General features: G+C 36.2%; 1 protein-coding gene and 1 long non-coding RNA gene across 5 annotated transcripts in view; one reads left to right on the plus strand and one right to left on the minus strand.

The window, feature by feature from the left end:
• Positions 1-3,410, minus strand: part of LOC128875942 (vesicular acetylcholine transporter) — a 128,134-nt gene extending 124,724 nt beyond the window's left edge. For 2 of the 4 annotated variants that reach the window (XM_054121983.1, XM_054121982.1), the window contains exons 1-2: positions 3,020-3,410; positions 85-279 (exon numbers count right to left, since the gene is read on the minus strand). The gene's annotated coding sequence lies outside the window, so the exon portion shown is untranslated. The remainder of the gene's footprint in view (positions 1-84; positions 280-3,019) is intronic. The other 2 variants (XM_054121984.1, XM_054121985.1) reach the window with 1 other exon arrangement.
• A 22-nt stretch (positions 3,411-3,432) lies between these two features.
• On the plus strand, positions 3,433-13,596 carry LOC128875943 (uncharacterized). Its single transcript, XR_008456912.1, has 3 exons — positions 3,433-3,560; positions 12,110-12,464; positions 13,026-13,596. It is a non-coding gene; the product is annotated as an uncharacterized LOC128875943 (long non-coding RNA).
• The last annotated feature ends 938 nt before the right edge of the window (positions 13,597-14,534 follow it).

A 14,534-nucleotide genomic window follows, 5' to 3' on the forward strand; every position in this document is an offset into this window, starting at 1 on the left:
ACGATCGTAACGAGCCTCCATAGACGCGTAGATTTTCCACGGGCGAGGGGAACGCCGTGGACCGAAGAAAATTCGTCAACTTACCGGAGTTATTGGCGAACTTCTGCCTGAGGGAGTTGGCGAGGCGTTGGGGACCCGCCAAAGCTGGAAGTCCGGAGAACAAGTTACTCAGAGTTGTGCCAACGTCCGGTCCGTCCTCGTCCTTCGAGTCGTTCAACGACTCCTTGGCTCCCCGCGTCCCTGGGCCCTCCACCTTTTCAGTCAAAGTCAAAACCGAGCCTGAAAACAAACACGCGGACGTCCCATTTTTCAAAAACACGAATTGCAATTGTTATGGTGGCATTGAAATGTTGTGGGTCAGAATGTAAGGAGACTTTGTGAAAAGGAGTGTTGAGACAGCGCGTTATGCGCTAACTAAATCGTAAGCGTTGCTACGCTTATGGCAAGTGAAAATATGAGAAAATGTAGGAGAATGTGCATAAGTGAAAAAATATACAAAAAGGTAGTGATAAATTACATATTATACTGTGGAGGGAGTACGACTTTTATTTAAATATTAATTTTTCGGTTGGATCTGTAAAAATATGAATTTGCGTGAACATAGGCAGTCTAACAATACCTACACGTTAAGGGACCTTCAACAACAGTTACATCAAGCTCACGAGGACGGAAATAGAATTGAACATGCATACCTAATGAAGAAAAATTAATAAGAAAGAGTTGCGATTTTAAAGATCTAACATATTTTAGTGAAATGCGGACAGTTCGATGAAGTAAATTAACCAAGGGTCGTCCAACGACTGAATGACGTCGATTGACTTAACGAAATTGGAATAATCTTGTGTAACTTCACTGTCGAAATATCTTCCACATCAATCTGAAGGATTTATTACAAATCAAATGATGAAGCTATATGTTATGTAAATAGAAATAGGGGTACTGCATGACTATCGCCACTAATAAATAAATCAAAGACCATCCAACGACTGCCCGATGACCTCAAATCGAGAACAAATACGTTAGTATTTTTTTTTAAAAAAACAGGAATAGTCTTACACAACTTCATCGAATAAACTTCTTATCCTTAATTTGAAATATCTGTTACGACTCAAATTACAAAGCTACATGTATATAAATATAAATACACTACACGACTTTGACCATTAATTCTTGGATGCCTGATTTTCCAAATTAAATTTAAAAAAGTATCAATGTAGTTATTATTTGAACAATTTTCACAGTTAAAGTTTATTTTTTTAACTTTTGTTCGAAATAACATTGTGCAATGGTAACATACATACAGCCAAATATTAAAAGCAAACCAATTGCGAGTGCAACAAACCAATTACAATTCGATTTAAAAGTCCGGCATCAAATTTGAAACTTAGGGTGATTAAGGGCTGATACCCCAAGTGAGGTTAATCGAATGCAGAAGGTACGAAGAGGTAAGGGGAGTATTAAATCAACCAAGGACCAACCAACGACAATCTGACAACTTCGAATCGTGAAAAATTATTAAAAATACATTAGAATTTTTGATAAAAAAATAATAGAAATACTCAATCTCACACAACTTCATCGAATAAACTTCTTATCATTAATTTGAAGTATCTGTTCAGTCAGCGACTGAAATTACGAAGCTACGTGTTATATAAACGTAAATTTAAAAAGCTACGCGACTGTGGTCACTAATACCTCGAGTGAGGTTAATCGAATGCAGAAGGTAAGAAGAGGTAAGGAGAATATTAAATCAACCAAGGGCCATCCAACGACTGCCCGATGACGTCAAATGGCGCAAAAATACGTTGGCGTTCCTGAGAGAAAAAGAAATAATGAATCTTATATAACCGCACTGACTGAACGTTTTACCCTAAATCTTAAGAATACGCTGTCGAATAAATAACAGGTCACTGTGTATAAATAGTACGATCGCCAATATTCCAAGGAAGCATGCGACTTGAAACAAAAGAAACAAACAAAATTCAATACATCGATTATTATTATGTTCTCGGTTACGGAGATTACGCAGAAAAAAATGGCTCGCAATTCCACGGAGAAGTAATCAAAGAATTGTCGGTCCTTAGCGTATTCCCCCTCGGCCTATAGCACATCGATAATAATCACATTTTTGTTCATTCCTTCTTCGATACCGACACAATTTTCCCTAACCTACCTATTATCTTATGCACGCGTTACCAGTGAACAATCTATACTTAGAATTTATACAGCTATCTATAACATCCGGTGCCTTCTTTACTTTCCGTTTGAAGAACACTGGACATTACACATGTGCGTGTCTTCCCAAGGTAATTCCCCATAGCCTACCAGGCTGCGGTACGGTTATTTGGTGGCCACGTATTATTTACATTAATTTCAATCCAACAATGCAACTCGCAGCAATCGAAACGGTTTAACTTTTGAATTACAGTTGTATCGCGTCGCAAAGATTTCTCCGGTTAAACGATAGAGTCAGCCACTGGAAACAGCTCGGCGTTCAAACTCTACGTCTACGTTGCAGCATAATATGTTATGTAACGTTCGGTCCCTTCCGTTTCGATTAAACGAAAATGGATCAACGCGAGAGGAACAAGGTCCTTTAAGAACCACGTCGTTTCACTCGAAGCATGAAAAGTCGCTCGACCATTCATGAACACGGTCGCCTCGAACATAGACACCGTCACTCGAAAGGAACAGGGCACCGGGGGGACGATTGGGTGCACTGAAAAATTCACGTATCCGATGAATTAGGAAACAGCTTCGCGGGCGTAATGTCTGCTCGATGGGGAACGATCGAAAAGAAATCGATGGCCTCGTAAACAATTGATACCATCGATGATACCGCGAACCTCTAGAGCGAGCTACCGGCGATCTCGACACCGCCGATCGAAGGTCATGGTGGAAAGAATTCGAGGTACGTTCGTTGATAATGCCAGGGTGGAAAGGAAAGGGTGAAAGGCGAGCGGGTGCGTGCAAGAAGAGTACGTACGTGCGAATAGAGAGAGTCATTCGGAATACTTACTGAGACCGAAGGGCTCCCGATGACAGGGGCGTCTCGGTGTGTCTCTTCGTTGGGCTGGCTTTGAAACGTCTGCCCTCGAAGTCCTCCCCGCCACCGTGTTGTACGTTACCCCCTTTCCATCCCCATGAACCCTGCGACCGGGGAGGAAAATCACGACAGGGCGCAGCCGCGGTTTCCAGGATCCAGGGATTGGCCGCGGCACCGAGGCCGTGCGTCAGCCCCCAAACCCTCCACCGTCGTACCAACTATCTGCATCCCCCGCTGCCCGCTTCTCGCCCCTCGTGCCGCCCCGCCGGGGGTGGCACGGCCCCGGGGGAAGAGGAAACACAACCAGGTATAACAACGACGGTCGATGCTGCGCGGTATTTCTGGCGGCAGGTCGATATGAGCCTCACCTGTACGACTGTGGGCTGCTGACTGCGCCGAGAAAAAGGGGTTCTCGACCGTGGCGAACGCGTTGCCCAGTGTTCTTCAACTAAGCTGGCTTCGACGTTACCTGCCGCTTTTATCTCGCTATTCTTGAGCTGGTTATAGAGTCCAGGTACGATCATACCCTAACTATGTCCTAGGTTCACCTGTTTTCTCACTCCCCAAGCATCGCGTATGACCGCCATTAATATTCGGAGTACGTGGTAGGTCGTACGTTATTGTTTCGTACACACTGGCGGAGTGTAACTATAGCACCACCTATATTTTTAAATATTAGGTTGTCCCAAAAGTTTCTTCCCCCATTATCTGAATTCCTTAATATTATGACGTTCTATTATTTGTATGTTCTTCAAATAAGCTGGCTTCGACGTTACCTGCCGCTTTTATCTCGCTATTCTTGAGCTGGTTATAGAGTCCAGGTACGATCATACCCTAACTATGTCCTAGGTTTACCTGTTTTCTCACTCTCCAAGCATCGCGTACGACCGCCATTAATATTCGGAGTACGTGGTGTAGGTCGTACGTTATTGTTTCGTACACACTGGCGGAGTGAACCTATAGCACCAGAGATGGGCAAAACCCTAGGCTTCGAATGAATCTGAAGTTTGCCGATGTGTTTGTCTCGTTTCTTTCTCTGGAAAATGTTCAAAAGAGGAAACGAGACAAACATATCGACAAACTTCAGATTTATTCGAAACCAAGGGTTTTGCCCACCACTGTATAGCACCAACTATATTCTTAAATATTAGGTTGTCCCAAAAGTTCCTTTCATTTTATTGATAAGTACAGGAGAGACGCCCGTATCCGTATCCCGATTATCCGAATTCCTTAACACTTTACATAGTAAAAATGGACAACGTATTTTACAGATTACAATTACAGATTACACGATGTGCTTAATTAATTGCAAATGCATGGTTGAAATCAATGCAGCAAAATGGAAATACGCTAGATTTACTTCGTTAAGTGGTTCAGTTTATTTTTAAACGCACGATGAAACTGACTTGTTAGAATATTTTGATTAACCATTTCTAATTAAGAAACAGGATTTAAGTTTCTCGGTTAATCTCAAAGATTAACTGAAGATTAAGTGAAATGAATAGAACTTTGAATAGAATTAAAGTTATTGCAACAAAAGCTAAATTATTCATAAAGTAACACTTTATCTACCGGAAGTCTATTTATTAATATTTTAATTCTAATCCTGACCTCCTGGAATATCCTAACTGTTGGTTGCCTACGTACGATTTAATTTTGGAAAATGGTCAAAGCTATTGATATATATTTCAATAGTATGGACATGTTAATATTAGCCTTCGTTAATATGTATTAATGTAGGATGTTTTCTTCTAATTCGTGGATTTTTTTTAAATCTAGCGGTGAAGGATTAAAATTGGAGTATAAAGAATTCATAGAATCACTAATCTAAATTTATTTTATGGCTTCTAAAATCTGTCTCTCCTCGTTTCTGTTCGATCCGTTTATAATCTCTAGAATAATCTCCAGAATAACCTGAACCAAAGAATCATTGATCAATTCGGTTCAGAGCTGATTGGCTGGATTCGCGAGTGGAAGGGAGAATTGAATAGCCAGTAGAGGCTATTTTAACTTCTCGAGTAACTTAAATCAATATTGACTACCAGAATTAATTAATAATATCGTAGGGCCTGGGCACGAATTTGGCGGTGTTCTGATTTTCTGCAGTTAGAAATGTAGCATTGGAAACTATTGGTGTTCGATTTAGTCCCCAATTAGTTTTAATGTGTACAATTATTCTATCCAGAACTTGTACTTTATTGCTTGATTAAAGAATGTCGATCAAAATTTATTTTACACTTCTTACTATTTATTATAATCATTCTGAATACTTAAATTATAGATAGTTGAGTCTTTAATTTTTTTGTTATTTAATTTATAAATACAACTATTAAAAACTATATTTATAAATATAATTATTAATATTAAATTATGAAATTAATGTAGTATCAGTGGTTTGTCCTGTAATTAATTAATTCAGTAGTGAGAAACGATAAAAAATCGTGATTCTTTTAAAAAAAATATTTCTTCTGTGATTACTGCGACAGTTTAAACAAGGTTGAATTACATTTTCTTTCAATATTCTGGAAATACATTTAATAATTTGATAGAGCAGAGTATAAAGTAACAATTGCAATACAGATTAAGGCATTAATAGATGTATAATTTTTCAGTATTTTATTATTTGATTTTTATGATTTTAATATTCTATTCAATTCTATATTACAATTTGAAATTTTACTTAAATAGAAGGTGTACCTACTTTTATCAAATTTCTGACATAACACGACAGATACTACGTGCACTTAAGTAATAAATGTATTCACTTCTAATTATCTTTCTTTTAAATACAGTAATAAACAAAATAAAATTCCATTTGATATCTACGAGTTAATAAATGAAAAATGGAAATAGTTGGAACAAAAATTGTTACCGAGGACAATTAATATTATAGAAAAATAAACGATTAGGCAATTCTTTAATTCTATTTCACATATACAACATAATATTCATGAAAATATTAAGCTCCAGAGAATGTTTTGCATCTTACGAAATATTTTTATATAAATTCCAATATGAATTGATTATGTGATTTTACATCATGAGGAAGTTGGAATAATCTTCTTCAGATTTCAATAAAAGGTAACTTCATCTTATCTTATCATTTGAACGAATTCTTGAGATTTTTCATTTGGAAATTCCGAGTTTAAAGCTCTAATACGAGCAATGTTATGAAATGAATAGAAGCATATTTCCGAGTTGGGTGAACGGATGCGGCCTTCGAGGAGACTCGTTCCGCCACACACCACCCTGCGCTCATTCGTTGAAGTTTCCAGTATTGGGAAACCGTAGTTGATCTCTCTGGAGAGTTCCCGTTGGAGGAATTTATGTGTCCATCGTCGCTCTCCAAATATAATACATTTTTTCATATTTTGCGAGTGGTAAAAACTTCGCGGTGAACATCTATTCCTTCTCTTACTTTTTATCGAAAGACGTTTGAAAATGTGAGATGGTACCTATGTTACAAATGAACGAAATTAAACCGTAAATTCTTACTTGCACAATTTCTATAAATAAACAAATGATCAAGAATGAAACATTTTAGAGGAAAAAAATTATTTTCTATTCAACTATCGTCAATATCGAAACAATTCTTTGGATGTTTATTAAGTACGTACTAAAATATTTTTCAGAATCTATAGTATATATAATAATCTACAAATAAATAATCTCTAAAGTCCATCTAAATTGTATAATTTTTCATTGTGTTTCGCCACATTGGATCCACCGTGTTGAATTTTTAAATTGAATTCTAAGTAGTGAAAGTAATTGATATAGTTTATTCCGTATTCGTCTGTGATTATCCACTACCCTAATTGGACGATACTTCGTCACTGATGATATTTATAAGTTAAAAGACCAAATTAACAATGCGTGTAGTCGATACAAACACGGTTATTTAGAGTAAATAGGCAACAGATAAATGAAGGATTAAACAATTTCGTGATTCTATCTCAGACATTCAACGACGTGTTTATGAAAATATTAAAATCCATACAATGTATTAATTTTGTAGATTATAGGATATATTTTGTATCAATCTTACTATAAATTAGTTATGTGATTTTTCTCAGATTTTGATGCAAAGTAACTCCATTTCCTGATACGTATAAGACGAAAAAACAAACCTTGATAATTGAGCACCATTATATAACTCACCTTATTTGCTGTAGATAATATTTTAACTTAATATACATCGCATAATAAAAAATCCTTATTGGTGCCATGGGCAAACCATGTAAAATGCGCGCGGCAGTCAACGTGTTAAACCAATCAAACATTTTATTCTACGTCATATCTAGTTAACATATATTCGACTAAAACTGAGAGACCAAAAACGCTGTCTCTTCTAAGATCCTAAAAATATTCAGCGACACCACCGATTCCTAGACAAAGTCGTTTATTTTTCACAGAGTTCGCATGTCGCGTTCACAAGTCGCGAGATGTTAACAACGTTCTCTTCTTCGCATCGGCCCAATTACACAACGTGGATGTTGCCGGCTCAGAATGCGTTCCGTCTGCATTCGGCGCGGAATTTCTCACATTAGTCGATCTGCGTACAGCCACGAGCCTTATGACGCGTACCGAGCGACGTCTAAGATCTTTGGCCGATCTTCCTATTAAGCCTCCCGGTTACAGCGAACGGGATGGCTCGTTCGTCTGACAGCTCTACTTTTTTTTCTTTTCTGGATAAGAACAAGCTGGGATCGGCAGTCACGATTCGCGGCCCGCTACGTGAGAACGCGAAAAGGATATATACTTACACGCGTGAATCGGTATTACTAAATGCAATCTTTCCAGGTGCAATCTTGTACGGCGGTTGCAACGACGATCGTCGTAGCGATTTCAGCTGCGAAGATAGCGTAACGAAACGTATTTTTGAAGGAAGATGATGTGCAAAGTGGTTGGGAAATCACCTGCATTGGTTCGTACAGAAGGATTAATCAAATATTGACATTCGTAAATGTAGCGCGCAATGAACAGTTGAATTATCGAGAATGTGAACATGTTTAACCCTTTCACGGGTAAGCATTTTTTGGAAATGCGCACGGTTCGTGAGTGAGCTTTGTTTGAAAAGATAAGAAACATTTTGTATTGATATATGAACATATATAAATTGCGGAAAAATGGAGAAAAGATATTTTTAATTAAAGAAACAAATAGAACAAAAATTCGGCCCATGATGGGACTTGCGAAAAAAGTGAAAAATGTCGAAATTCGAAAAATTTATGTTTTTAAGATTTGTATTAATTTTTTTCGTAAAGTCCATTCAAAAACGCACATTTTGAAAAAAAAAACAATTTGGTCAATTTTAGACACTTGTTCGACACTTTTTTTCTCTCACAATCACAAATCACAATCATAAATCGGGTCGCGAATGAAAAAAGTTTAAGAAGCACAGCTCTAAGGGATTAGGTAACAAAAAGCTTCAACGTCTTTCTGTAACCTATTTTGGCGAACCGGTAGATGTTCAGTCCGATATAATCCTCCTGATACATGAGAGCGATTGGAAACGCCGACTTGAAACATGTAAATCTTCCCGTACGAGGAGTCTTATCTTGCTCCAGTCTTGTAACGAGATAATCGATATCGTTACTTCGAAATGCAAGAAAACGTTGTATATACGCAATATTCATGGAAAGAATCCTACGTGGCGAAGTGGAGATGCGCCTAGCAGTATTATTCAAATACAGTTCCCGAAGAACTCGAGAAGTTCGAGGAGCAAATTAAACGTAAATCTTCTAACAACGGTCAGATAATGCTAATGAAAATGTAACAGTGCTACAGTTTGGTCATAAAGTTCCCAAACTGATTGAACGGTGCTAATACTATTCGCGGCAACTCTCGTTAAAGAAACTTATACAGGGTGTCCCAGAATCAGTGTAAGAACCGAAAATGGGGTGTAGCTGAGACGATTCTGAACGAGAATTTCCTTTGCAAAAATATCGGATGTTGCTTAGTTTTTGAATTATTAATGAAATAAACACCGACCAATCACAGCGTCCCATTCACGCGCGCTCAGTCGCGAGAGCATAGACTCGAGCCAGGACTGGTTGGCTACCTCAGGGCTACTCGAGCGCTGTGATTGGTCAGTGGTTTTTTGTTAATAATTCAAAAACGATGCACCATCCGATATTTTTGCAAAGGAAATTGTGCTTCAGAATCGTCTCAGCTACCCCTATTTCCGGTTCTTTAATTCTGGGACATCCTGTGCAGGGTGTACAACCTAAACTTGACCATCTGAATGTCTCTTTCGATTGTGGTTATACTATAAATATTTTACATGCAATTTGAATGGTACAGAGGAGCCCATAAGCTGCAATTTTTTTTTTGCCCAACGTCTCATTTTTTAAGGAGATTTCACTCAAGGTCATTGACGTTTTCTTGTTTGTGAATTCATAGTTTTTTTTATTGCATTACGTAACTGACATTAAAATACGTGATCGAACTAGTGAACGTTAATAATTTCATTTTATGGAAAACAGTTGCGAATGAAAGACGTTTAAAAAACTTCCGTAACCTACTTACGAATAACATGGACTAATTCATCAAACTAAATGTTGAACTTTGAAAATCGTGTTGACACGTATAGACCATTAATTATCTTTCGTTAGCTTTCGTTTGATCATTAATCTTGATCTACACCTCGTGCATATGTTAAAGAACTGTTGTACTTGGTCCGCTGTACTGAGTTCCATATGTTAAAAATTGAAGTAGCAATTAATATTGGTGATTTCTTCTAGCGCACCCTTTATTTTAATGTTTCGCCGTATAATAATAGTAGACACACTATCTGTTAATACTGTATCCTTTAAAAAAAAAAAACCAGTATTTTTAATTCTTATTAGAGAGATGAGTACGTTTTATTAAAAAATAATTTCATGTCATCACTCCTCTGTAATATTTCTCGCTGCACATAATTTATTTGTTGTGATATATATGAACAACTTGCAACACTAAGGAGTATCCTAAATAAATGTTCGAAACGTTTTTAATTAACTGTTCATTGCTAGAATATATTACATAAGAATTATTAAAATTATGAAAAGTCAAAATGTTATTCAAGTTTGTCCCATTCCTTTTCGAGAAGAAAATAAACCTTTTTCCTATGTTTTGGAATGAGAGTTAAATTAACAAACTGACGAAATAAGGAGAATTCGAGGTATTCTCTTTACATTAGCCTCGTAGCTGAAACTTTGATACTTGACAGTTCAATTGAGCTATTTATTTCGTTATTAATTATAACATTATATCTATGTAACTCTTAAATATTTCAATTTAAAACCAAAGTGGTTCATGCCACTTTCAAAACAAACAATTCATCAACAAATAATTCAAAATGATAGTTTAAAGTCGATAGTTAAACCTGAGTTTTCACGTAAACGTTGTATTTTATTTTCTTTGTTCATTCCTCGGTAGAAGACCCATCCACCGCGCGAAACATGGCTCTCAGCATTCGCATATAAATTTCGGTGCAATTACGCATTGTGCGATTGAAATCCATTAACGCTGCTTTCCCAGCTCATACTCGGAAGATTTTCGTCCAAGATTTCGGCTATAAAGCCTCCTAGCCAACGCGGTAATTGAAGAAGGGGTAACAAAGGGCGTTCTTCATTAGTGCTGGCTCGAAATAAATACCGTCGTAAAACATCTCCGATTCTTCGGAAGGATACACACGGTGACCATAAAGTTTACTATCCGAACAAATTAAGGAAACTATAAAGGTCGAACGAGAAATCCATTTCCTAAGAAAAACGATCGTTACGATTTCAAATTGAATATGCACACAAAAATGTAAAAAATAGAAGGACGATTTTTGATTGACAACGAAATTCAGAATTGTCGCTAAATTGATTGACGCATCAGTCGATACTAATTTCTAACGGAACGAGTCGTAAGGAATAAAACACTGAAGTGAAGAATCGTTACTTCGCGCGAACATGTCGCCGTCGAGCAAAAACTTGTGCAAAGGAATTGCGATGTCCAGGTCCTCGTTAGGCACGATGAATTCATCTTTAATTTACCGCGATTCACGAGACTCCGCTTTCTTCGACGCTAATGAACTTTTTGCACAGTTTCTACTGTGAGATCAATAGCCCGACAAGGAAATCCATTTCTTCCTTATTTCCTTATTTCAATAGCGCCGCGAGCTTATTATACAGCTCCTAAAGCTTTCCACAACCAGGTATCAATGAAACAAAAAGAAAAAACGTAAATGCAACGGTAAAGAATGCTGATAAACTGGAATATTTTCAAGTTATTCAAATAAGCAATCTCCGAGTAATCACGAGAAGTGCTTCTCGGAAGTAGTAGTCCGTGAAAAATCAATATCTATGGAAACTTGTTCTCAATTCAAGTGCTTTATTTTGTTTGGTAATAATTAAATTTATATATTTTTAATAGCTTGTCTGCCGAATCGAACGATGAAGTATGTTTAAAAAATGTTAATTTGGACGTAATGTTGATGTTTATATAACACACGATAAGAAAAGTTAATTGGTGTTGTTTTCAAAATATAGATACTTGAAAATTACATATGTATTTTTAACTTTATAATTTGACGTCACGACAAATTCAAACATCTAATAATATTTTAACCTGAATATGGTGACCTTATGAGAAACGATTCTTATAAAATCATAATCCAACATACACTGTCAATATATTATAATATTACAATAATAAAAATACTCCATTCCATTTAAAAAGCGCCAACGGCTTTGAATATACACAATAAATTCTTGTCTATCATCTATGACATACCTTGGTATCATTAAAAGCAAAAACAAATCTTACTCGCTCACTCGCTCTGTATATATTTTATTTATGCGATGTGTATTACGTTCAAATATTATCTACAGTAGACAAGGTGAGTTATATACTTGTGTTTAATGCATTTTTCGTGGTGGAGGTCACCGGTGACCCCTGAGGCGCTATACCCAAGTCGAGTGCCGGTCACCGATGACCCCCACGGGGTGAACGTGTCAATAATCAGAACCTGTTTTTCCGTAAAAGGATTTTCTTAAAAAACTGTTTCTCGATTACGATACTTCCCTTCCTTAGGTGTCCAAAAAGTAGAAAGTGACGTCAATTCCGGGACATTCCAAACTGGGATAAACGTGGACAACGTCAAGTGGTTGTTCCACATCATGAAAATCTGTAACAACGAAAATGGACAAAAAAGTTGTAAGAAAAAAAGGAAGGAGTTTATTCAGAAAGAACTGATCCAGACCGAAACGTCGGGTGAACGGCCCGTGTAATTCGGTTCCGTACGATCGAGTTCACTTCGACCCCTGAATGGGACGACACAGCGCCAAATCTCTCGCAAAATCTCGTTAGGAAGGAAAGGGCCAAGGGAATTTAATCCTGTTGAATTTTAGAGACTTTTCGCGAGCTGGAGACACCTTTGAACTACGCTGTTAGTGATATATACAGGATTCTCTAAAAGAAGCTTTTGAATTCTCAATATTTATTTATTTATTTATTTTATTCCTTCAAACCCTTAATTTTTAATATTGGTAACTAAAATGTGTTGAATTTTTCCACGTGAAATTTCACATGCGGTGACTCTTTATATATCAGTTTAGCAAATATCAAGTTACTTTCTCTACTTAAAATATTTTCGTCACACTATTTTAAATGTTTTAAATGGAAATTGTTAACGAAAGAAGAATTTGATTTTAATCGTTTACTTTTTTGTTTATAATTCTAGTAAAAATTGATGAAATGCTTTGAAATTTGGCAGATTTATTATTCGAAATTTAGTAAGTAAGTGAAAGTTAGTAAAATTTGAAATTTTTAGGGGTTGTCTCTATTATTAGAAGTAATAACTCTGCCAAATTTCGAAGCATTTCATCAATTTTTACTGGAATTATAAACAAAACAGGATTAAAAGAATTGCTTGGATTTTCCACTAAAAATTTTCGAGGATTTTGGACACGTGTTAATGTTGGAATTAAGAGCTCAAATCTTGAAGCAGGAACAAGGCATCTTCAGCGAGAGTGTGTACATTTCCAGCGAAAGTGCCTAGAGGCAATAGAAAACAAGAATGGAAACTTAAGTTGGCGCAGTGGGGGACGCTTCGCTAATCATTCCAAGCTGACACTTGTTAAGAGAACTTCATCAGGTAAACAGGAAGAGATGATCGCAAGTAAGTAAGGAGAAAATAAATGCAATATCATCGACGATCCAGATTTGTTAATCGATTTATTTAAAGCTGATTTGCTGACACCGCAGGAACACATCGCCAATATTTATTGTAGGAAATAATGTTCCTTGATGAGGAAGATTTAATATTCGATTACTTTACAATATTTATTTATATTATTAATATACATATTACAATATATAGTTAGATTATTACAAAGCCGTTTAATCTCTACTTTAAACCCTGTTCAAAAACACGTTCTCCAATTAATAAAATATATAGAATTAACATCCCAATCTTAATAACACTAAACGTGGATATTCAGAACTATTTACTAATTTATGCGAACAAGAGTCGAATAATCTACTACATTATTCTTGATAATATTTCCATCGTAAACTGTACTGACACTGTACTGATGAGTAATAATAAAGAAAGTCTACCTAGATATAGTGCACGATAAAATGACAGACCTTGAAATTCTTATACGATGTTTATCATACGATACAATAAGTTTAATGTTTCAATAAATATCGATCCGTATACACGGACTGTTTATGTCATATTCGACCTTGTTTCGAACTGTGCTAGCGTAACTGAATCTACATAACTGTTTACTTTCTTCGAGGCTTTATACTTCATGCACGACCTTACCGGGTACTTGTAAACACTTTCGTAATATGCCATGAATCACTAGTCTATTCTCCGACAAAGAGCAATGGTTTGTCCACGACGGTACTCTAATTTCATTTCAAACGATTGACAAGACGATTTAGAAACAAATGGCCAGTGATACAATTCTAATTTCTTTTCCAAAATTAAATACAAGTGGATTTTTAGACACGCGATGATTTACAGACGCAAAATATTGGACTTAAATAGATACATTATAATTTAGACTTGTGAACATTTAAAAAATGCTCATATTTTCAAATTGGTCAAGTCAATTTATTCTATATTATTATTAGGAAAATGAAGGAGGTTATTTTAACGTTTGCGTTTGAATTTGTCTTTTTTTTATGAATAAATATTGAATTCCTAATAGATGTCCTAATTGCACTTGCAATTGGTTTGTTTTTAATATTTGGATGTATGCGTGTCACCATTGCATAATGTTCTTTTGAACAAAAGTTAAAAAAAACTAACGCAGAGCCAATTACGGAACACCTCAGAAAATGTGTCACACGAAAATTCGTGAACATTAATAGAAGCATATAAAAGTAAGAACATTTCGTCAGTTGGTCATAAATAATTCCAAGTACCTAGTACATTCCAAGTCTACGTCAAAAGTCTATATCTACAAAGTCAGCGACTATAAAATATTGTGTTAAATTGCGTCGC

This window comes from Hylaeus volcanicus, chromosome 4 (genome assembly GCF_026283585.1).
Source record: "Hylaeus volcanicus isolate JK05 chromosome 4, UHH_iyHylVolc1.0_haploid, whole genome shotgun sequence".
Taxonomy (NCBI): Eukaryota; Metazoa; Arthropoda; class Insecta; order Hymenoptera; family Colletidae; genus Hylaeus; species Hylaeus volcanicus.